This window comes from Papaver somniferum, chromosome 5, assembly GCF_003573695.1.
Source record: "Papaver somniferum cultivar HN1 chromosome 5, ASM357369v1, whole genome shotgun sequence".
Classification (NCBI taxonomy): Eukaryota; Viridiplantae; Streptophyta; class Magnoliopsida; order Ranunculales; family Papaveraceae; genus Papaver; species Papaver somniferum.
Window position 1 is genome coordinate 2,163,565 of NC_039362.1, and position 27,383 is coordinate 2,190,947.

Sequence of the window (27,383 nt, forward strand, 5' to 3'; positions counted from 1 at the left end):
AATCGAAAATGGTCAACATAAGTGAACTTATGGAGACTCAAAAATATACAATTAGATTAATCACAAGAGAACCCATAATTAATCTAATCAAAATACACAACCAAACTAATCACAAAAGTAATCAATTTAATTGGTCATGCTCATCATAAGAAAACTTACGGAGCAACAACTAAATAACCAAACAAGATGATTAATTTAGTTGAATATGCTCGACATAAAGTATCTCGCGGAACAACAACTAAGCTAATCATAAAAATAATCAACTTGATCGTTTTAGTGCTCAACATAAGACACTTTACGGAGCCTCTCAGTAATACATAAAATATGGATCAGGGAAGATCAATATTGCGGAATACACAAGGATTCGTTCTATTTTCCATTACTATTCGCATAACGACATTCAATAGACATAATCCTTGCAAACAAAAGATTTTAACCTATCTTCCATCAATAATTGACATAATAGGCTTAACTTTTGTATTTGTCAAAAGTCTATTCATTCTTTTATCAATACATGCATATCGACATACGAAATACTTTACTTTTGTCAAGGTATGGGACAATCATAGTTCACGGACGCAAACACACATATCCCATAACAATATTACAATATATAAAACCATAAATATTAATACTGCAAAAATCATCTTCCAAAAAATTTAGAATTTAACCAATAAATCTAAAAACATGAAGATGAAAACGTTGGACATAGCTATGTGTAATCACAATAATGGCTATTCCAAACTCTACTTATTCTTCTAACAAAAACAAGATAATAGAAGATTTAATAGGAAATAAGACCTTTAAAGAATTATTTATCGTCCCCGAACTCCTTGTCATCAACAGCCATTGGGACATAAGGTTCATTAAAGTATGAGTTTATATCAACAAACCTTCTTGGATGATGATGTCGAACCAGGGACTTCTTAATCTCATGAGTCTCATACACAAAAGCCTGTATTTGTTGAATCTCATTTCGCATCTCCTTTAACTCTTCAAGAACATCAGAAAACTTCTGAGAGTTTGAAGGAACGGCTTTTGGCTTCCTCACATTCCTTCTCTTTCTTTTCAAGGTAGGAGATAACAGAGATTTCTCTTTTTCCTTCATAATTGATGGATTAACAATCATATTAACATCATTTCCATCAGAAGACATCATGCTTGGAGTATCCATAACGTATGGTTTTGTGAGAGGAAATCACAAATTGAACTCAACAAGTAGTCTTGAGATAAAAAAGAGGTTTTGAGGAAAGAAAAAGGAATGTAGGTTTCGAAACCTTTAAACAGGTGCGTACACGTCCAACTCACAACCCTATAAAGAGTATAATTGTCGATAATAACCATCCTTTATTGATAGACAGGGAATTCGAAAAACTAAGAAAAGAAAAAAGAAAACTTTTCCTAAAGCCTGAGAGGTACAAAATCATTGTCTCTTTTGATCAGGCACATGAGACAAGATTTCCAGAACAACACAATCAAGTTTTGTTGTGGTGAACAATAATTTGTCCACCATTTTCCTCTTGAGAGGAATCTACAGACTTCTGTCTATCAGAACGACTCGACCATACTTTCTTCTCTAATGGTCTTGGTTTATCCTTGGAAACTAACTTCTTAGACGAAGATAAAATCCTACATACCTCAGCGGTCTTCTGAGCAAGTTTAATCTTATTTGCTAATTGATTCGCTCTTCGTTGAAGTTTGTTGACGTGCCTCAATTGGTGTTTGTACTTGTAACACTTTGAAAGTTCATGACCCTTTAGAGAAAAATACGAGCACGTCAAACTAGGATAAAAGTCAGGCTTCTGAGATGTGCACGCAGCTAGACACATGGTGGAACCTGAAACATTAGAAACTGAGTTTCCAAGAAATGGGTCAATTTTTTCTTCCAGATTAGTTGGGTTCTCTTCTGAAAGAATATCGAGATTGATGTATGTATTTCTACAGTTATCAAATCAATATTTTCACCAAGAAGTGCAACACTTGATTTCTTGTCTTCATTAGAATCATAGTTGTCAGACATTTCATCAAGAGTTGCAGCAAGACCTTTGTTCCCGGTGTATTTTCTACGATTTGGGCATTCGTTTGAAAAATGATCAAATCCCTTACACTTAAAGCACCGAGGCATATCCTCATCATCAGTTTCATTTGTTTCTCTGTTTTTAAGAGGAATACGATTATGAGGTTTAACTGATGCTTTAGGATTATCTCTGGAGAACCATTTACTTCTCTTCAACAGAAGATCCCTAAACTGTCTTGTAATTATCGAGACCGACTTGTCAAGATCTTCATCTGATGAATCTGTCTCAGAGTGATCATATTCAGTGATATACACTTTTTTACTCTTATCAAGTAATTTAGTGTCCTTTTGTACTTTGAACGCAACATCCTTAGTTTTGGATGAATGTTCGTGATCAAAGATCTGAAACTTCCCAACCAGCGTATTTCTGGAGAGATTATCAAGGTTATTTCCCTCAACGATGGCACGCTTCTTAGAATCGTAACTAGATGGCAGCGATCTGATAATTTTCATCACAATATCCATTTCAGGAATAGTCTTACCCAATGCAAAAGATGCATTAACAATTTCAGATACTCTGTGATTGAACTCATCAAATGTATCTTCATCTGCCATACGAAGGTTTTCCTAATCGGAATTAAGGTTTTGAAGGCTAGCTTCCTTTTCACTGGAGTTACCTTCGAATACGGTTTCTAAGATATCCCACACATCTTTAGGCCTCGTGCAATTTGACACATGGTGCTGAAGATTTGGGGTAATGGCATGTATGATGGCATTCAAACCGTATGAATTTTGCTTTGCAGTATTTATCTCAGCAGGGGTAAATTCACCAATATCTTTGGGAACGTTTACATCTCCAACTGCCACGACGGGAGCATTATATCCATTAACAACATATACCCATGATTGAAAATCACGTGCTTGAAGAAAAGCTCGCATAACAATTTTCCACCATAAGTAATTAGAGTCATCGAAGACTGGTGGTACGTTAGTTGAGATAACACCTTTGTCCATAGAGTCAGATCGCTACAAACACAGACTTGTAAGGTCTTAAACGTGTTTGCCTGCTCTAATACCAATTGAAAAATTGGGGGTACAACAATCACACCCAATATTTCGCTTAGCAATCTGTATGGAAAAACTCCAATATACTTTCTATAGAATCAACTAGACACTGAGACTCAATCTAGATAAAAAGTATATCAAATAGTTTATATCCCAATCTCTCGATTTGATATATACTCAAGCAAATAGAAATCTGCGAGTTTTTATCAAATACTAGAGAGATAACTTGGATGGTACCAAAGACCAATATCCAAGTGTCAATCAATTTAAATCAACAACCAAAAGGTCGGATATCCTAATTGATTGAACAACGCACAACCTGTGATATTTCAATTATATAACAAAATATAATGCGGAAAAGAAATAACAAAAACATAAGAATTTTTGTTAACGAGGAAACCGCAAATGCAGAAAAACCCCGGGACCTAGTCCAGTTTGAACACACACTGTATTAAGCCGCTACAGACACTAGCCTACTCCAAATTAACTTTGGTCTGGATTGTAGTTGAACCCAAATCAATCTCACACTGATCCAAGGTACAGTTATTCTCCTACGTATCTGATCCCAGCAGGATGCTACGTACTTGATTCCCTTAGCTGATCTCACCCACAACTAAGAGTTTCTATGACCCAAAGTCGAAGACTTTAATAAACAAATCTTTATCACACAGAAAAGTCTATGGTAATAGATAAATCCATATCCCACGAATATACCTAAGAGTTTTGTTCCGTCTTTTGATAAATCAAGGTGAACATGAACCAATTGATAAACCGGACTTCTATTCCCGAAGAACAACCTAGTATTATCAATCACCTCACAATAATCTTAATCGACACAGCGACAAAAAATATATTGCGAAATCACAAACGACGAGACGAAGTGTCTGTGATTTCTTTTATATCTTTCCTATCGGAGATATCAATCTCAAGAAAATTATTACAATTGTACTCGTATGACAAAAACAGCAAGATCAGAACACACAACTACAAGAAAGTAGTATCGGTCTGGCTTCACAATCCCAATGAAGTCTTTAAGTCATTAACCTGGTTTATAAGAAGAAACCAAAGGTTAAAGGAGAATCGACTCTAGATTAGCACAACTAGTATCACACAGAAGGTATGGGGATTAGGTTTCCCAGTTGCTAGAGTTCTCCCTTATATAGTCATTCAAATCAGGGTTTGCAATCAATGTTAGATTGGTAACAAAGCATTTAATATTCACCGTTAGGTGAAAACCTGATTAGATTCAAGCTAATATCTTTCAACCGTTAGATCGAAAACTAGCTTGTTACACACAAATGAAATGCACTAGGCTTGTGTAACCGTACCCAAACTTGTACATTTGTTGGTTCCACAATAGTCAACCAAATGGTTAGCCATATGATCACTTTCATATCAACCATATTCTTCTTCACCATAACTAGTTCAAGTGACTCAAATGAACTAGTTAAAGAGTTGTTCAATTGCAAGGGAATCTTATGTAACTACACAAGAAACAATCGAAGCAAAAACGATTTGATTCACTCGAATCGGTTCATGAACTATGTATCCACGGTTTGCAATTTGGATTCCTTAGTTTATATAAGAATAAGTTCACAAACATCGTTTTTAGATATAACCTACTCAAGTTTGCGGACTTAAGTTCCCGGACGGAGTTCACAAACTCCAGCAGAATTCCTCGGGTCGAAAACTTCCGCCAGTTCGCGGACTTGGCTCACGCCACCATTCCGGTTCTTTTGATCAACAAAGTTGGTAAACTTCATTTCAAGGAATAAGGACTTATACATATATGTGTTTACACAACAATGCTTATATCCTCCAAGGGTATATTATCTATACTCTCATTTCAATCATTGAAACATTCTTAGATGACGTTGATATTCTATAGTTGTTATTCACAAACTATTTTTCGTCAAAGTAAGCGATTTTCAAAGTGATTAAAACTTTTCATGACTTTCGTCACTAGGTAAGATGAACTTGGTTAAAGCGAAAGCTTACCAACACATATTTCGAGAAATAGATAGGCGAGATAAACTCGGGTCGAAATAGCAAGTGTGCATAATCTAAATCTATATAGCAAAACGACTTTTGTCTCAAGATAGGAGATAAATTGACTTTTGAGTGATAGATAAGTTCAAATCTCCACATACCTTTTAGCCGATGAAGATCCACCGATTCCTTGAGTAGTCCTTCGTCTTGTATGATGATTGCCATGGAGTTCTTGAGCTCAACTACACTTTCTATCCTAGTCCGAGACCTTAGCTATAGTAGACTAGAAATCAATAGTTATAGTTTTGATCACTAACATTGACAAACATGCTTGAGATAGCAACGCATGCGATTTCGACCGAGCAATGCTCTAACAGTTTGAGGTTCTTCTTATATAAACTTTCAAGATCAAGGTTGCTCTAGATTTAAGCTAAGTGAGCTTTGGAATCAAGCAATCAATAATCACCGTTAGATGAAAAACTTGACTTGATATTAACATAACAAAACATACACTATGGTTAGAATGATCCTACTCGAACCGTGTATAATGCTTGGTTCATAAAAGGTTAGCCGAAACTAGCCCATTGAACAATAAGCTTATCCATTTTCATATAACACTTTAAGATTTTTATCGAGTCAAAGATGTTATCAATCATGTCTGTATGTGTTTTTAGAGAGTTATGCAAATGCCAATTATCTCATAGATATAATTTTGATCTTTTGAAAATATTCGACGGGGTAAGTACGTGTACCGGGTACATGTAGTATACTCGTTCGTTAATATCTTTGTCATAGTACGTGTACCGGGTATTGTCCCCTTAAGACAAAAGCAAGTTCAGGAACTCATGGATCTTTTATGGTACGCGTAATGGGTATGCATACCTTTCCGGTTTTGAAACTGATAGATCTTTTTCTGTTTGCATACTAGGTATGCGCACCTTCCTGGTTCAGGAGTCAACAAACTTTTTATGGTATGGAATACCAGTTATGTGTACCAAAAAGTCACTCCCAAACTATAGCTACGTCTTTACGTGTACTGGGTACATGAACTGTGGCTCCGGACTTATAAAAGTTCTCCTAGTATGTGAACTAGTATGCACATTTTCTTGTATCCAGATTGATAATAGTTCTATATCTTTCTAATAATCGATTCGAAACATTCTCGAATAACATCAATGATACATATCATTGTTCAATGCTATTTTCAAATGATTAAATATTGAATCATAATTTAGGTCATGAGCAATAAATTGTTCTTAACCAAATTCATCAAGTATGAAAAAATGTTCTTAAGCTTAGCATATTTCGAGAACGATATTCAAGATAAACTTGACTTGAAATTTATATTATGCATGTAATGTCTAATTTGGTCATGCGACAATGTTTCACAGGTAGAAAGGTGATAACTTGAGAAATACGCGGTTTAGTCTTCACTTACCTTTATTGAAAAAGTTCTCCAGAGCTCCTGTTGATCTTCACCTTCAAACGGTTAAACATAGTGATATCTGATTCTCAACTACACGCTTTTATCCTAATCCGAGACTTGACTAAATATAAACTAGAAATCAAGGTATAGTTTTGACAACAAGCTTGAGATAGCAACACTTGTGAGTTCGACCGAGCAATGCTCTAACAATCTCCCCCTTTGCCAATTTTAGTGACAAAACTATCAATACATATAGATTAAAAAATGAATCTTCAAAACACCAGAATCCATCATGCTTGATTTCCTTGGTTCTTCAACTCCTTGAATTCTTCGTTACTTCAAGTTGCAATGATTCTGAACGTATTCAACTTAGCATCGTTGTTCTTGAAGATCCGTAGCGATAACAATTATGTAAACAAGTTTTCAATGTCGTTATACAGACACATAATATTATTATTTTCTCCAAAGTTCAATTGTATCACAACTTCGAAGTAATACTACAGTGATATGTTTCTCCCCGTTAGTCGATACTTACTTCTTTTGCATAATAGGTGAAACTTATAGATGTTGATTCCCTCCCCCTTACATAATAATCTGTAAACCATATGTATGTAGTGCGAAACTACTAATTAATTCTCCATTTTTTTTTCAATAAAAATTGGCAAAGGTACGAAAACTATGGGATCATAATAAATTCAAACAAAGATACTTCAAGACTTAAAGGAAATGCATATCAACTTTTATTTAGATGATATCACAAAGTATAAAATATTTAGTGTTTCATCTAGGAGATTTAAGATACAAGCATCCCATGTAAATTCCATATCAACTCTCCCCACAAAGATATAACAATTAAGCACAAGTTCATTTAAGAACTCTCCCCAATTTGATGTCATTCCCAACAGAACAACATGAGTGACCTTGCTTTAATGAAGAAAAAAAAGGATTTTTCTGGACATTAACAAATCACATGGATTTGTATCCTAAACATCGACATATATTAATCTTAACGTTAGTTACGAACAAAACAATTCTAAACGATATGACTCAACATAAGAAGATATTATGGAGTGGATAATTCAGTAATTACACAAAAGTGTGATCACGAGTAGATCAATACTGCGAAAAATTCTCACAAATCTTGTTCTATTTTTAGTTCATAAAACTTAATAGACTTCACTTTTGAGCATATATGAGATATCAGTTCAATTCACAAAAAGTAAAGGACGCATATATCTCATAAAACTTTGCAATACATTAAACCAATAATGATTAGATACTACAAGTTCATTTACCAAAAACTCTAGAATTTAAATAAATAAATCTAAAAATCTGAAAGATGAAAATCGTTGGAAATAGCTTGTGTACTCACAATATATGCTATACCAAGCCCTAGTTATCCTTCTTGAACACAAGGATAAATTATTACAAGAAGTTTCCTAGTACTGAAAATCTCTAAACTTCATTTATTTCTCCATACCTTTCTAAAACTCCATTATAAAACGTATCACTGATGTCCTTGATTCGCTGGATTATTGAGAGGCCATTCTCGTGGGTTGAGACACCAACCTTACGGTTGACAATGCGAGCAAGTTGTCTAGCTTTTGTGCACTCATATATCAGCTTCTTATGGTTCCGTATCAAGGCTTTGTGCTTTTCAAGGATCTTGGTTTGACCATCAATTAGTTGGTTTAGTTGCAATTGTAGATTTGCAATCTCAACCTTTGTGTCATTATGAGAATTAGTTAGATCCTTGATGGACTTAGCAACCCAGGAGTTTTGTTCATTTGTGTCAGCCATCCTTTTCAAAAGAGACCCTTGAAACGCACTTCTTTTATCTTTGACATCTTCATCATCAAGATCAATAGTTTCATGAGGTCTTTTTGAGATTTCCATCTTTAAGAAGAAAAAATAGGACTCAACTAGTTTTTCGTCAACACAGGATTTTTGAACGAATAAGAATGCTTTGTTCTTATTTATAGACGTCTCTCTCTCTTATCCCTAGATAGGTATGTGAACTGGTATGCAAACCAAACTGCGTGAACCAATTTCAAGTACTAAGGGATAAAGAGTTTTCAACACATGATTTTTACTTAAATAGCACTCTATCTCGTTAAGTGTCAATAATGAATTCTTATCTCAATAAATGATGATTTCCAGAGGGATACATCGTTAGAGCACATGACCACTAACACTTAATTTCCCAGAGGGTAATGACAAAAAGTCAATAAAACATTAAGGAGCCATGCTCAACTAACATATTATATGTCATTTTTGTAGTAAGAGATGTAAAAATAACTACATAAGACTTGAGAAACCTCTTCATACATACCAAAATTGATATGAGTGATGTCCTTGTAACTCTCAAGTTAGTTTCAAGAATATACCATTAGGTAACAAAGTGAGACACAATCTCACTAGATGTATCACAAGGTGATGCATTGAGGTTTTTCATGTGATGATTTCTTCTTTTTCTCTCCTTTATTCTAGTTCGTTTGCCTATGGAAGATTTTGATCTTAATTTCTTGGTTAAATGGAAATTTGATGAGGTATCTTGTTTCCTGAACTGATCAATGATACTTGACCGCTCCTCATAAGAAGAGTTTTTTAAGGAAGAAAGTCTAGGACTTCTTGAAATTCGTTTCAAGAATTGGGTGTTAATAGGAACCAAATTCTTGGAGGTGGAATTTCCGGACATACTCTCTTTATCAGTATGAAGTCTGATACTATGAGTGTTGTTAGGCGCTACAAAGTGAGGGTATTTGGACTTATGTAAATTCCGGGAGGATTTCTTTTCATAGGTTTTCAATTTTTCCACGAAATTAAGATCTGTTGAAGTTGCTGAAATATTTTCCACTTCTTCAATTGCAAGGGTAAGCAATTTTGTAGCTTTTATTATCTGTTTATTTCTACTAAATCATTCAATGCAAGATGACCTCTTTTACCGCAGTGCGCACAAACACGTGGATTATCTGAAAACATTATCGGTTCATGATCTCTAGTCGAACTACTCTTAGTTACTGGTTTCTGGTTTTTTACGTTACCGTTTCTTACCAGCTTCCTTATCTAAGATCAAATTCTTAATGTTAGGAAATACCTTTGAAGATTCAACGATAACATCAAATTTTGAGAATTTTTCACTTATAGGAGCAATATTCTTCTTCTTAATATTAGGAAATATCTTAGTCATAGTACGTGTACCAGGCATGTATACCCTTAAGACAAAAACAAGTTTAGGAACTCACAGATCTTTTATGGCATGTGTACTGGGTATGCATACCTTTCCGATTTTGAAACTAACAAATATTTTTTAGTTTGCGTACTAGGTATGCGTACCTTCCTGGTTCACGAGTCAACAGACTTTTTATGATATGGATACCAGGTATGCGTACCAAAAATTCCTTGCCGAACTATAGCTACGTCGGTACGTGTACGGGGTACAAGTACTGCGGATCCGGACTTATAACGGTTCTCACAGTATGTGAACTGGTATGCGTACTGTCATGTATCCAGATTTACAGTAGTCTTAGATCTCTCTAATAATCGATTTGAAACATTCCCGAATAACACCAATGACACATATCACTATTCCATGCTATTTTCAAATGATTAAATCTTGAATCATAATTTACGTCATGAGCAATAAATTGTTCTTAACTAAATTCATCAAGTATGAAAAAATGTTCTTATGCTTAGCATATTTCGAGAACGATGTTCAAGATAAACTTGACTCGAAATTTTTATTATGCATATACTGTCTAATTTAGTCATGCGACAATATCTCATAGATAGAAAGGTGAAAACTTGAGAAATAGGTGGTTCACTCTTCACTTACGTTTGTTGAAGAAGTTCTCCAAAGCTCCTGTTGATCTTCACTTGTGATATTCAATTCTCAACTACACACTTCTATCCTAATCCGAGACTTGACTAAATGTAGACTAGATATCCAGATATAGTTTTGAAACTAAATTTGACAACAAGCTTGAGATAGCAACACTTGTAAGTTCGATCGAACAATGCTCTAACAACTGTTTTTCAACTCAATAGTGCACCTAAAACTCTAACACTTCTCTTAATCACACAACAAGTATCCATTTCTTTCCTATATTCTAAGCTTCATACTCAAGTTTGAGAAAACCAAGCCTTACAACTCTTCTTGTATGTCCGCATTGGAGGGGAAGAAAGCCAAGAGAATTTGGGATAAATGGTTAATAAAAATTTGATTTCTCACCGTTGGCTAAATGGTTTCATCAATAGATCTTAAGCCCACTTCAGGATATATTTGTAAATTCGGTGTTATAGATAACATAAAATTAATTAAAGTTTGATCATAAACGGTTAAAAATAGTCAACATTATCTCCAGGTACCTAATCCTGAGTTGGATAAAATGTCAGACCAAACACTAACTTTGGAAAAAAAAAAATGCAAATATCAACAAATAACCCAAAAAAAAAATTGTTGGATAAAATGTCGGACCAAACACTAACTTGTGGCTAGGCTTCCAACAAGCTCTTTGTAAAAAAAAATTACTTTCTTTCTTAATAAATCTATTATTTTTATAAAAAAAAACTTATAAAAAAACTTATTTGGTGGCAAAGTCAGACCCCTCACCCCGCCGTTTGATCTCCTCTGCGGATAAACCACGATGAGTCAAGCAGACTGTTAAACTAAACTGTAACAGTTTTTAGTTTTTAGTTTTTACTTTCATACAATTTTTGAAGTACAATATGATTTTTTTTGTATTTGTTTTGTATTTTTTTTGTGCATACAATATTTTTATGAATTTTTTGGTAAGTATTTCGAAATAAAAATAGCAAAATTCTCATACAAAGCTTTTGGTTGGCAACCTTTTGGTTCTCTAATTTCAAATAACCCATATAAGAAACAAATATCAATTTGAAATTTTGATTACTTTCTCTAAATACGAAGAAACGAAGATAACAATTTTTTATATATTATATATAGATAATAAATATTCATAAGAGTGTAAAAGTAGAATGTTGTTTAGTGGAAAAATCATATGCATCCTCATATTCAGTGAACATATTACGATAGTATGTAAGAATGTGGTTAAACATACTTCAAAGATTGTGTGTGCAAGATTGCTAGTTTCATATAGATATGACCATTAAGTTTCTTTTAAAAAAAATTATAATGTACTGTCGGCACGCAAAAGACCCAGATTTTGAGGCACGCCCAGAGCCTCCAGAAACTATGAGACGACCCTGTATATGTTCATATAACAACAAGAATTCAGTGACAAACACACAATTTCATATAAAAACCATTGATTCATAATTTCCATTCATCACTATGAAGATTAATAATAAAACAGTACTAATAGATACCAAAAATAAATTCCATTCATTACTGTAAAAGTTAATAACACAACAGTAGTAATAGATCCTAAAAAAGGATGTGTCAACATGGTCAGCATCAGCATACTACCACTATGAAATAAACCTTCAAAAACTCTTTGACCAGCAGGAATTTCTTCAAAAACTAAATGAACAAACTAAAACCCCTAAACATAAACCCTAAATTCTTATTGAAGTGAAAACCAAACCCATCATCTAAAGGAGATTTTCATGAAAGATGTCATTCAACAAGGCTCTTCTCATCTTCAAGAATTTCTTCGCACTTCTCTTTACTTCAATTTTCTCCCTCTTCACAAACTCAGTATCCCCAATCCTGATTGATGTGGTTTTATAGAACTTTTTATTTTTTTCCGCCAAATGTTCTTACCAAATCACAATAAATACCATACACAGTGTGTGCTGCCATTATAGCACAACCAGCAATGAAAACACGTAGACAATTCTCCTGCTTTTGAGTGTTCCTCAACAGATTGTCTGCCAGTTCCCTGTGTTCCACAAAAATCTCGTAAAACTCCATAAATTTTTCTCCAACCCGTTCGAACAGAAGTTTCTTCAATATTTCAGCCGCATCTAACTTTGAAGCCACGATTTGTGAATCCTTTGCGAATATTGCAGCAGCAGCCATACTTTAGATTTTTTTCTCTGAAACCTAATTGCAAAATAAAAAATGGAAGAGAGTCGATAAAGGAGGAGGAGTGTAATGAAAAATGGAAGTGTTCTGGAGAGTCGGTGTAAGAAGGTGTAAATGTAAATGTAATAATAAAATATTATTGTCGAATTGAATTTTTAACACATGAGAGATATTTCCAGCAATTAAATTAGTAATAATGCGCATAGTAAATACATTAGCGTAGATAATTGCATGCATTATCGAGTCTTGTATCTTTTTATTATATACTATATACTATATTTGTATTTAATATTTATATAGTAATTAATATTTTGGATTAGCTACTTCTTTATATTATCTCCTATGGAATTTATGTAGTTAAGTTGTTCATTGATGATGATTGCCATACTTAATCTTTATGAATATATCTTCTTTGCATTTTTTTTTCTCCATGAGATTGTTATATTCAACCATTTTTTGTTATGAGCGATCTCATGATAATCTTCAAAAGTTATATTTATAAATCTAATGTTCTTCCTTGAACAACTTAGGATGAATACTTGTGACGATTGATCTTTGGTTTACATGTTCTTGTAAAAATCATTTTTCTAGTGTAAAGAATCGCATTTGTTGTTCTCTTTTGAGAATGATGTTAAATGGGGGAGTGTTTTTAATTGAACTTGCACTTAGTTGACATATTTGGGGGGAGTATGTTTGTGTACTTTAGGAGAGTAAAGTCTCATTAAGATTTCTAACGTGAAAGCAACTAAGTTGTGAAACTTAGTGGAGTCATCACTAATGATATGATTGAATTCTTAGTCTCAATTGTTCTCCTAATGTCTTAATTCATGAGGAACCTAATTCTCATCACCTTTGTCAACTTTGTAACAAAAGGGGTGAGAAAAATTAATAGTCGACTAGTAATAAAATATGGATTTTCGTTGCATTATCTAAAGAGAGAGTTAATTAATACGTATGTGCGATCATCGTCCTATCTAGCAAAAATATACATGTAAAGAATAAGGGGTGAACATATTACAACAATAAGTAGTACACTATATGTTTAAAAAAGTATATTGTGCTTAAAAGTGATAAACGATACTACTCATCGGGAGAAAAACTATGTGTTGAATGAAAGCCATGCATGCAAATTCTAAAAGGGAGGGTAATGTAAAATCTGTTATCTATCGTTATTGAATCTTCTATTATAGGTACTCAACGAATACATGAAGAATCGTAGAAGATGAAAAAAGTTTCAAGAAATCGAGAAAGTATCATGTCATTTTTAATGAAATTTAAACTTATGAAAGTTCATATGTATTTCAAAAGTTTTGTCACTAAAATTGACAAAGGTGAATGCTTCGTTGAACCTCCAAGTGTTAATATGACAAGTATGTTACTGAATTTATATGCCAAAATTATTTCTTAATTTATAGTATACTAAAGTTAACTTTGGTTTAGATTCGGTTAGGTAGTAAAGTTATATGTTCATCCAAGTTACTCTTGAAGATTAAATATTGAAGATTACACGCATCATTTGACGAAATTCATTAAAGATTAGTAACAGTTATTGATTTTCATTTCAGTCTCTTTTCCCTTCTATCTATCTATCTATCTAAGAAAAATCAAAGGCTTTGGTAAATAATCGAATCACAAAGATTTTTCTTGTCACAGACTAGCTCTTCGGCTAAAGTCTAGTGAAATTCGATGTCAAGCTCATGTTATCTCTTTTTTGAAACTAAAATCAATTAAATATTCTCTCATGAGTTTTGAAAGTATAGGTTCGCAAACCTGTTTAAGAAATTTGTTTGAAGTTTCAATTTCATACATATTGGGTTGTGAACCTATGTTTTAAGTTCGCAAATCTAAAAAAGACTGCAAGTTTCCTGAACTTGCCTTTGGTTTGAATTCGCGAACCCTATGTTTTGAGTTCGCGAACCTAGTGGAGAGAGAAAGGTTCATGAACCCAAACTTACTGATGTTCGCGAACCTAAATTTTGAGTTTGCGAACCTTACTTAGAAAAATTTCTCCTAACACTTTTTCTAATTCAGTTTGTGAATATAAAATCTTAGGTTCCTAAACCTGAAGGTACAAAACATCCAAAAACTCTTTTTTGATAATTTTTGTGCTTTCCTTATTTGTTACTTAGTAAAAAAAAATAGCTAATTCTTTTACGAGAAAAGTTATATTGTTATTTCGAAGAATTGGTCAAACTTGAGTTACAAGTTTGAGTCTCAATTCAGGTAGTTGCAAATTTAAATACACACGCCTAACTTTAGCATTTTGAAGTTATCTTCGGCATTATTATACCTATAGTAATTGCTTCATGCTTAATTGTTTCAACACTTCAAACTACGGGAAAAAAAAACCAATGCAAGTAAAGTTCTAACTAAAGAAACATACCTTTTGTATCTGAAGACAGAACTTAAATTTAGCGGCATGGAGAATTACTAAGGTTGGTAAACCCATTGCATACGTTTAAAACAACCTAGATTTGATATCAATTACCATACATTGGAGACATCCTGCAACACAAAATATTAATCCTTTACACACTGTGGATCTTTGAAAAGACGAGGGTACCCAAATATACCTCAATCTAAAACTTTTCCACCTATAAGTCCTTTCTCCGATAGTGATTGTCTATGGAATGAGTCGAGTAAATACAACTAATCGGTTCACACTTCATGTGATCGTCTATGGATACGAGATCGAGACAATACGACAACAAGATAACGTGTATGATTGACTATGGATTCAAGATCGAGACAATAAAACAACGAAGTATGTTTACTTGATAATAGGTTCAGACTTAACCAAACAAAATAGGATTGCTATCAAGTAAATAGGAATTATAGTTTGTGTAATTTACTTTAAATTATAATAACAACAATTATAATTGCGGAAAATAAAAGTAAATGACACAACAAGATTTTGTTAATGAGGAAACCGCAAATGCAGAAAAACCCCGGGGACCTAGTCCATAATTGAGTACTCTCAGAATGAAGCCGCTATACAAAATCAAACCAACTTCGTATAGTTGAGACCAAGCAACTAAACCTATAGTTCACCTAGTTCCCTCAGTATCCATGCGCCTCCAACTTGCAATAAGTCATGCACTTGGAACAATTTGTTTTGTTCGTACTCCAAACAGTAAAGGAACAACAAATCTGTTCGGTAACAACTCTTTTTAAACAACGTGATATGAGTTTGACAAAAGGCTCTTCCCTTTGTACCATTAAACTCCTTTGTCGTGTCCTTAGATCAATCTTTTCAACAACTACCAAAGTAATTGTTAGACTATGCAATCAATACTATTAATCACCAAGAATTGTATTGATGGCGATCTACTCAACTAATCAATCCAATCTATCACAAAGATAAACCGATTATAGTTGGATCCCTTTCCATCCAAAACAAGTATTGTGCACACCAAAGATTATGAACCCAAAAATCTTATTTGTCTTCTTTGATTTTCAATAAACACCTGCACACAAATAACTTGAATCTCTTGTGATCAATCACACACATAACGGAGTCTGTTAAAAATGGATTATCACAATACATCTTTAGATATACAAACAGTTCTAAAGATCCCCGTCGAAACTTCGATCTAGTTTGAGTGAATCTTATATCAGAAGAGAAGATTCTCAAGCATAAACAAACTAGGTGCAATCAAAGTTCAACAACCGTTAGTCAATCAAATCAACCGAAAAATAATAATAAACTAAAATTATCTAGTTTCCCACCAACGATACTCGTAGAGCTTCCCAATCCCAAAGAAGTCTTTAAAACGAGCAGTCGTAAGAGATTTCGCCTAATTAGGGTACTTTCCTATCCGAATAGACGGCTCCACCGGTAACAACACAACTAGGTAGTTTTGTTGGCTCTGAGGATTATCTTCCTAGTGCAAACTTTAGTATTTATAGACAAGGAAGTTTGGACACCAAGGAATTTCCAAAACCGAAAATATTCTCAAAGATATGCAATAAGGGAAAAAACGGTTTTCATAATTCCTGGAAATGCTTTGTCCAAATATTGACCGAAATCTCAGTAGAAAATCTCCAACTAGTAAAAGCACATTACTAATTTTTATTTTCTAAAGATATGCATTTTAATTGCTGGAAATTATAAGCATATAAAATTAAAAACCTTAATTAAAAGATTCTCAATTTATTTTGATCCTGGATTCTCCTTTAGCTATTAAGGAATATCTTTGAACAATAAAAGATAAGAGTTACTGCACATGTTCAAAGTATGTCGACATCTTTACTTTGTAAATCCTTTTTCATATTTACAATCTTGGAACCGATTTGCCACACTTCCAAACAAGTTTAGAATTAGTTCATCTGACTTCCAAGAACTATGTGATTGGTTATCCTATCAAATCACCATTACTGGGTTTCACGGTTCTACCTCAACATAAAGTTTCGGTTCTACCTCCAAGTGCGTACTAGGATCGATTACACTAGTTACCATAAAATGGCTAACTAAGTACTAGGATCGGCTACCACTTCTTATGGTAAAACTTGTGATCGGTTGACCAAGTTATAGGATCGGTTACACCAACTTACTAAAACTTGTTAAACATATTACAAGGATCGATTACACTCTCTCTTGTGATCGGTCACACCTCTTACTAGGATCGGTTACCCAATGGCTAGTATTTAGTCACACCAATTTCAAGATATCGATCTTACCATCTCATGTGATTACTTAAGATCGGTTTCACTAATAAAAGTCATACCAATACAAAACTCAGACCTTGTGAATAGTTTTACCAAGATACATAAACAAGTTATAAACGGTTATACTAAACATACATATTGGTAATTCAAAAGATTTGCAATGAATAACAATACCAATAAGCCTAGCGATTTCCCTTTCGATTCACAAAACAAGTTTATGAATTTACATCCTTTAAACGAATGTAAAACATTGTTTCCTAGGACGAAATCTTCACCCATACACATACATTATCACAATAGCATTCATACGATTATGTCGATGTCTTATATACGAAGTTCAAAAGATAGACGTTATACTTCGTATTGTAATTCCTTAATACTATGTTTAACTAGAGTATAATCATTCACAACCTCGCAGTTATGTTTTCAATATGCACGACTTGAAAGATACGTTAGGAATGAAACAATTCAAGTCAAATATTACAAACTTCAAGAGGAAGGATGATGTCGTCGATGTAGCTCTTTACTTCTTCACATTCTTCAAGTCTTCACGTAATAATTGTAAGTCTTATATCCTAGTAACTTTATAGCTAACCTATACGAAGTTGACTCTAGCATAAAATCAAGCGACTCATTAAATGAGTTTTGATTCACTAAAATATGACAACCAAACTTGACATACCAACGCTTGGTGGGTTCAACCGACCTATGCTCTAAACATCTCCCCCTTTGTCAATTTTAGTGACAAAACTCTTACATCATATGGATAAACAAATTACAAGAATTCATTACTCATACGCTTGATTCCAAGTTTCAACAGCACAATAACCTGTATACATTCAATCCTTTAAATGTCGTTGTTGACATTATAATAACAAAGCTAATACTCCCCCTAAAGGTAAGATAGGTAGATTTTCAATCCGCACGTCTTTGTTATTCCCTTTGTAGTTAATATAACCACTATTATCAATATGATATGCTTGTGACGGACCGGAAAATTACGCCTTTAGAGCGTTGCCCCGCAGAACATAACTTCCCCGATGTGCCATGATGATGCTATGATCTGGGCCTTAAAGCTAGGAAAATGCACGTCCATTTACCCTTGCAAGCATGCCCATGGAGCATGATGCAGCTATTTTAGCTTCCAAACCGTTCCAACTTGCCCTTGTTCTGCGAAGGGTTCAAATCCATAGAGGCTATTGCCGATGCATCTTGCATGCATCACTGGCTTCCGAGTGTAGTCCAGGCATAAGGCATGCTTGGACTTGCACATAGGCCATTTAAGGCCTAATTCCATCTCCCTTAGGCTCATGCAGTCTCCGCTACTTGCATACCGATATGAGTTACTTTCCTGGCCATGTCCAATGCACTATTGGTACATGCCTACGTCGAACGCCTTGATAGGAAGTATGAGCATCCAAGGAATTAAATGCAACTAGACTCATCAAGTATGGCCACAATCATCTCTTGCGTCGAGCTACCGAGCTTAGATGATATGAGGGGCCAAAGTGTCGCAATCATCTTTAAATTAGATGATATAAGCGACAACGTGCTGAACCGGCAATGCCGTAACTCATTGCGGTTTCCTACGTACCCTTCCCTACTCTAAAGGGATCAAGCACAGACCTTAGTTCATCATCGAAGGGATAGAAAACTTAAACCAACTCGTTTGCGAGGCCGTGGCCAAGCAATAATGGTAATGGCCTAGTCCGTGTAGGACGTTTCGTCAAAATGCATATAGGATATGCATTATCGAGCCCGTGGCATGGAATAGTAATTCCCATGCTTAACATGTTACATTGGCAAGTATACACATCTATTGAGGCCTAAGCATCATTTACACCGTTCCGGCTAAGCTATAAAGCTTACTTGGTGCATGGTCCACATATGCACCTTCAACCAAGTACCCCTCCCCATATATGTTAACTTGACATTTTTACAACTTATATTGGGGGGACCAAAAATCATTCAGCAACTCCCACTTTCACTATTCATGGTCGTTTCCATATACCCGGCCATGATGGTTGTTGGTTGTCCGCTGCCAACCCGATGTCCAGCCATGTTGGCTGTCCGCTGCCAACCCGATGTCCAGCCATGTTGGCTGAACATTGTCAACTCATTGGCCAAGGGCCAATGTTCCTTTTCCTATGCAACAGAAGCTTTGAATGAATATTAATCCTGTGCCACACGGGGTGTTACAATGCTACTCCCCCTTATTCTATGCTTTACTCTTTCGTTAGACATAACGTTTAAGCACCATTGTCCTTTCCCTTAGTGATACCAAATAAATATCAAATCAATTGTTTACTCCATATATTTCTCCCCCTTTTTGTTACAAAATGACAAAGGTACGAGCAAATAAAGGAAAAACCAAAAGGATCTTACAAATCTTAAAAGACTTGCAACCTATAAGAGTTAAGCACGAGGGTTCCACACACCATTTTTGATAACCAATATCAAAACCGAAACTACAAGTAATTTTGTTTTAATATGTCACCAAGGAAACAATTGCCCGAAGAAATTTTCCCTAATAGTTTAGCAAATCATAAATTGACTAACGTCTTAGTTCTTTTGCTAAACCTATTGTACAAATAAAATCACTTGTTCGATGAGACCAAAATAAATATCAGAATTAACTCTACTTTTCTCATCAGGCTCTAGTTATTCTCATCAATAACTTAGACCTTTCACTTTTTAAAAAGACAAGTACTAGGTTAGTTAACTAGCATTTCTTGTTAAGGCATTTGATTAGACTTGAATAACCGAAACCTTCACTTTGATAAGTCTAACTAAGATCAGAATTAACTTAGTTTCTCTTATCCGGAATCCAATTGGACTAAACAATTGATCCCGAAAACTCTTTTGTTAAGCCATAAAAAATTCATACAAACCAAATAAATAAACTTGCATAATTATTTACCTCAACCGGAAGCAATTGAAACAACATAGACATTAAAGTACTGCAATTGCACCGAAATTTTATAAGCCTAAACAACTGATGCCAAACCATAAACCAACATAACAATATTTTTTCTTAACCGGAAACAATTGAATCACACACATACATCTTGTTAGAGCACTGCTCGGTCAAACTCGCATGCGTTGCTATCTCAAGCATGTTTGTCAATGTTAGTGATCAAAACTATAAGTCTTGATTTTTAGTTTACTATTAGCTAAGCCTCGGACTAAGATAGAAAGTGTAGTTGAGCTCAAGAACTCCATGGCGATCATCATACAAGACGAAGAACTACTCAAGGAACTGGTGGAACTTCATCGACTAAAAGGTATGTGGAGACTTGAACATATCTATCAGTCAAAAGTCTATCTACTCTATCTCCTATCTTGACAAAAAATTCGTTTTTCTATATAGACTATGATTACACACATTTTCTATTTCGAGCGGAGTTTATCTCGCTTATCTATTTCTCGAAATATGTGTTGGTAAGCTTTCGATTTGGCCAAGTTCATCTTTACCTAGTGACGAAAGTCATGTTATGTTTCAATCACTTGAAAATTGCTTTGACGAAAAATGGTTTGTGAATAACAATCATATAACATCCTCTCAGAATGTTTCAATGATTGAAATAAGAGTTTAGATTATATAACCATGGTTAGATATCAATATTGTGAGGTAACTCATACATGTATAAGTCCTTATTCCTTGAACCAAAGTATGCGTACTTTGTTGATCAGGAAAACCGGAACAGAGTCCGCGAACCCAGTCCGTGTACTGTTGGAGGTTCTCTCCCGAGAAAATCTGCTGGAGTTTGTGAACTATTTACAAACTCATTCCGGGTACTTAAGTCCGCGTACCAGTCCGCGTATTTAAGTTGGTTGTTTTCTAAAACGATTATTCGTGAACTTAAACTTATATAAACTAAGGAATGCAAGTTTGCAAACCGTGGCTATAAAGTTCATCAAATCGTTTTTGTTTCAATTGTGTCTATTATAAAGATCTAAGCAATTGAACAAATATCTAACTAGTTCATTTGAGTTATTTGAATTAGTTATGGTAAAGAAGAATATGGTTCATATGAAAGTGCTAATATGGCTAACCATTTGGTTAACTACAGTTGAACCAACTAGATGTACAAGTTTGGGTACGGTTACTCGAACCTACATAAACGTGCATTTCATTTGTGTGTAACAAGCTAAGTTTCGATCTAACGGTTGAAATATATTAGCTTGAATCTAATCAGGTTTTCATATAACGGTGAATATTGAATGCTTTATTACTAAGCTAACATTGATTGCAAACCCTGATTTGAAAGACTACATAAGGGAGAACTCTAGCAACTGGGAAATCTAATCCCCACACCTCATGTATGATACTAGTTGTATTATATAGAGTCGATTCTCCTTTAACCTTAGGTTTCTATCGAGATCCTGTAGGTTAACGACTTGAAGACTTCATTGGGATTGTGAAGCCAGACCGATACTACTTTTCTTGTAGTTGTGTGACCTGATCTTGTTGTTTCTATCGTACTAAGTACAATCGTAAGGATTGGCTTGAGATTGATTTCTCTGATAGACAAGATATAACAGTAATCACAAACAAACTTCGTCTCATCGTTTGTGATTCCACAATAACTTGTTTTTGTAGTCGATTAAGTTTATTGTGAGGTGATTGATAATACTAGGCTGTTCTTCGGGAATATAAGTCCGGTTTATCAATTGGTTCATGTTCACCTTGATTTATCAAAAGACGAAACAAAAACTCGTAGGTATTTTTGTAGGAGACAAATTTATCTATTACTGTAGAATTTTCTGTGTGATACAAATTTGTTTATTTAAGTCTTCGACTTTGGGTCGTAGCAACTCTTAGTTGTGGGTGAGATCCTCTAAGAGAGTCAAGTGCGTAGTATCCTGCTGGGATCAGAGACGTAAGTAGCGCAACTGTACCTTGAATCAGTGTGAGATTGATTGGGGTTCAACTACATCCCATATCGAAGTTAATTTGTAGTAGGCTAGTGTCTGTAGTGGCTTAATACAGTGTGGTGTTCAATCTGGACTAGGTTCCGGGGTTTTTCTGCATTTGCGGTTTCCTCGTTAACAAAACTTCTGGTGTCTGTGTTATTTCTTTTCCGCATTATATTTTGTTATATAATTGAAATATCACAGGTTGTGCGTTTTGAATCAATCAATTGGGAAATCCAACCTTTGGTTACTGACTGAAATTGATTGATACTTGAACATTGGTCTTTGGTACCGTTCAAGTGATTTCTCTCGTATTCAATTAGACTCGCAGATTTCTATTTGCTTGAGTAAGTATTGAATCGAGAAAGAAAGATATATCTCTTTGATATACTTTTATTAAGATTGAGTCTGACTATCTAGTTGATTCTCTTAAAAGTATATTGGAGTTAGTCCATATAGATTGCTAATCGAAATATTGGGTGTGGTTGTTAGACCCCCGCTTTTTCAATTGGTATCAGAGCAAGCAAACACTATAAACCTGATAAGTTTGTGTTTGTTTGATCCTTAAAAATTGCCCTATGGGAAATTTCTTTGGAAAACTTGCTATTGGCATCTATAACGCACGCCATAATTTCTTAAAGATTGTTTCAAGATTATTATGGTCAAAACCTTCGGTTTCTTATAATAATCTCATTTCATATAAGAACTTGGAGAACTTAGATGATGATAAACAATCTAAAGAAAAAAATAAAGGAAGATTGAGAAAACGTTCATTACGCTCAAAGATATGTACTCTCACTAGATTAACTCTTAATCTTTTTGAGAAATATTATCATAATGGATCAATTGACAAAGATCTATTTATAGCGTTTGAAAGTGTTTTCAGATTCTTAGAAAAACTTAATTCTATTAAGTTTAAGAATCGACCCGATGAAAGTTCTGTACATGTAAAACTATGGAATAACGATGTACGGACCGAACACTCTGTCAGCACAAGTAGATCCAATGTGGGTTATCATGTTTTTGACATAGGGTCAAGGAATCAGAAGCATCTTCTTTCCAGTCACATCAAAAGGAAGATAGAAATCCCTAACAACCCTGATTATCATCATTACTTTGATTATATCACTGGGACTGCTCACAAATATCAACCAGAAATGTTGCATGACGTTTCCTCTGGACATCATGCCTCTTGGTAACAAGCTTGGCACTACCCCATTTGTATATATCTTGAGATGGGACAAGAAATGGTTTGATTTGTGTACAGTTGGGTTAAGAATGTTATTCTATCCTTTTTTGGAATTCCGAATAGAGCTTTCTACTGCATCTGTCTCCTCTCACAAACTGTGTTGTCACGAAATGCACAACCTTGATGTGCGAACTCCAAAAAGAATCCTACATTCCCTTTGTGGGTCGCGGTTTGTAAACGGGTCCAAGCCCATTAGTGGGTTTTATAAAAAGGAAGTACGCGCACCTTCTTCTTCATCCCATCAGGCCGCGTACGTGAACACCTTAGGTTTCTTGTGTTTCCACCATCGAAACTTCTTTGGAGCAAGATTAAAAGGAAGGGTGTTCAAGGTTCATTCTAAGTAAGTAATTTCCTCTTGGTTCCGTCCAATTTCTAGATCTCATGATGAATCTTAAGGTTTCAAAAATAATTTCAAAAGGCTTGAGTTCTTCTAGCATGAATCTTCCCTTGGACCAAAATTCTCTTAGGATTAGGTTTGTCAATGATTCTTGTGCTAATGTTTTTGAAAGGATTTCATCTATGGGTTTTATTGTAGAAAAGGAATTGTATTTTTCTAGTGGACATAAAGAGGATTTAGTTTGCTTTGAAAAATTCAATCTTGGAAACATCTTTGTTGGTCTTGGTCAAGGATTTGATACTCTCACAAGAATTTTCTATGCCAACATTCATGATGTTGATCTCGGAAAAATGGAATTCAAAACCATGATAAATAGAGAAAGGCTTGTTAATAGAGAGTTGATTTCGAAAATTACCAAAATTCTGTTGGGTAATGTTCGTCTACCTAGGTCAAGTGATGAACGACCATCACATGAAGACATCTCTCTTAGTCTTTATGGTAATAAAGTTGTGTGGAATCAAGGAAAATTTCCTACTAATGTTCTTAGTGTAGCCTTGATGGATTTAGGAAAACTTGGTATCTCTAATGTTTGTCCCTCCACAATTGAGAATTCTCGTTGGAGTCGCGAGTTTGCGGAATCGGGTGTTCCGAGTCTCGATATTTGTAGCTTCATCATTTTTCAAATGACATTGATGACTTCACCCAACAAGAAGTTAGGTTATCCTTGCTTTATTAGTCAAATTTGCTTTGAATGTGGATTTGATTCTATTGGCAATTCTCTTGGAGTTCCCAAACTGGTTCATCCCTGCACCTTCAAACATATAAGGGAGAATGTATGCAAAAGGCAAAGAGATGGTTCCTTGATGATTCTTGTGGTCCTACCACCTTGAGTCTTCTCGAAAAAATTCACAAGGGCGTGTGTAAGGTCAATAGAAGGGTGAAGTGCGTGCAAGAACAATTGTCGTTGGTTGCAACTAAGTTCCCCGAGCTCAAGGAAGAATTGAACATGATTCAAGCATCTTGGAGTGTTTCCGATGATGAATATGATAAGTAAATTGTGTTTTTATTTTGTCTAGTAAATCTTCTTATGAGAATTTCATTCTTGTGTTTTTAGGAAGAATAACTAGAGTTTGGAATAGCCATTATTGTGATTACACATAGTTATGTCCAACGTTTTCATCTTTATTTTTTTAGGTTTATTTGATTAAATTCTAAAAAGTTGTTTGGAAAATGATTTTTGCAGTATTAATCTTTATGGTTTTATATATTGCAATTTGTTATGGGATATGTTTGTTTGCGTCCATGAACTATAATTGTCCCATACCTTGTCAAAAGGTAAGTCTTTCATATGTCGATATGCATGTATTGATAAAAGAATGAATGACCTTTTGACATGACAAAAGTTTTAAGCGTATTATGTCATTATGAAAGTATTGATGGAAGATAGGATGAACTTTTGATTACGAGGATTATATATATTGTATGTCATTGTGCAAATAGTGATGGGAAATAGAATGGATCCTTGTCTATTCCGCAGTATTGATCTTCCCTGATCCATATTTTATGTATATACTGTGCGGATCCGTAAGTTCTCTTATGTCAAACATGACCAATTGAATTGATCACACTCTTGTGGTAATTTAGTTTTGTATTCCGATTGAATTAATCATGGGTTTTCTTGTGGTTAGTTTAATTGAGTATTTTTCGATTCAAATTCATTTTCGTATGTGATTTGTTATGTCCTAAGAAATCCTTCTTTTCTTTTGAAAGTAAGGTCGCTCTTGTTGTTCCTTCAGGAATGACATTTTATGGGGGAGAGTTCTTAATTGAACTTGTTCTTAATTGCCAAATCTTTGTGGGGAGTGCGGATGTGGAATATTATAGGGGTTATCTTGTATCTTTATAAACTCCTTGATGAATGCATTTAGCTTCGTCTATATGATGGCATCTAAAAAGTTGATATGTGCTTGCTTTTGGTCATGAAATGTCTCTATGGAAATTTCATTAGGATCCCACTAGTTTTCGTACCTTTTCCAATTTTATTGACAAAAAGGGGGAGAATTAATGTGTAGTTCACACTACAAATATATATGGTTTACAGATCATTATGTAAGGGGGAGTGGTTTCCATGTGAGATGGAGTATTGACTAAGGGGGAGTGATACATATCACCATAGTATTATTGTCAAAGTTGTGATACAATTGAACTTTGATGTCGTATAATAATACTATGACATTGTATAACAATGATCGAGAATTCTTGTTTTCTCATTGTTATAGCTACGGATTTTCAACCACGATGATACTAAACTTACACCCTTTGGAATCATTGGAGTACTTGGAAGTGACGAAGATTTCGATTAATGTTAAAGAACCAAGAAGATCAGACATGTGGAAGAGAAGCTTTATTTATTTATTTATTTATTTATTTTGTATTCCATATGTATTGATAGATTTGTCACTAAAATTGACAAAGGGGGAAATTGTTAGAGCACTGCTCGGTCGAACTCGCATGCGTTGCTATCTCAAGCATGTTTGTAGTGTCAAAACTATAAGTCTTGATTTTTAGTCTATTATTAGATAAGTCTCGGACTAGGATAGAAAGTGTAGTTGAGCTAAAGAAATCCATGGCGATCATCATACAAGACGAAGAACTACTCAAGGAACTGGTGGAACTTAATCGACTAAAATGTATGTGGAGACTTAAACTTATCTATCAGTCTATCTACTCTATCTCCTATCTTGAGACAAAAGTCGTTTTTCTATATAGACTATGATTACACACATTTGCTATTCCGATCCGAGTTTATCTCGCTTATCTATTTCTCGAAATATGTGTTGGTAAGCTTTCGCTTTGGCCAAGTTCATCTTTACCTAGTGACGAGAGTCATGTTATGTTTCAATCACTTGAAAATTTCTTTGACGAAAAATGGTTTGTGAATAACAATCATATAACGTCCTCTAAGAATGTTTTAATGATTGAAATGAGAGTTTAGATTATATAACCATGGTTCGATATAAACATTGTGAGGTAACTCATACATGTATAAGTCATTATTCCTTGAACCAAAGTATGCGTACTTTGCTGATCAGGAAAACCGGAACAGAGTCCGAGAACCCTGTCCGCGTACTGTCGGAGGTTCTCTTCCCGAGAAAATCTGCCGGAGTTTGTGAACTATTTACAAACTCATTCCGGGTACTTAAGTCCGCGTACCAGTCCGCGTACTTAAGTTGGTTATTTTCTAAAAACGATTATTCGTGAAATTAAACTTATATAAACTAAGGAATGCAAGTTTTCAAACCGTGGCTATAAAGTTCATGAATCGATTCGAGTTCAAGTTTTTGTTTCAATTGTGTCTATTATAAAGATCTAAGCAATTAAACAACTATCTAACTAGTTCAGTTGAGTCATTTGAACTAGTTATGGTAAAGAAGAATATGGTTGATATGAAAGTGCTCATATGGCTAAGCATTTGGTTAACTACCGTTGAACCAACTAAATGTACAAGTTTGGGTACGGTTACACGAACCTAGATAAACGTGCATTTCATTTGTGTGTAACAAGCTAAGTTTCGATCTAACTTTTGAAAGATATTAGATTGAATCTAATCAGGTTTTCATCTAACGGTGAATATTGAATGCTTTGTTACTAAGCTAACATTGATTGCAAACCCTGATTTGAAAGACTGTATAAGGGAGAACTCTA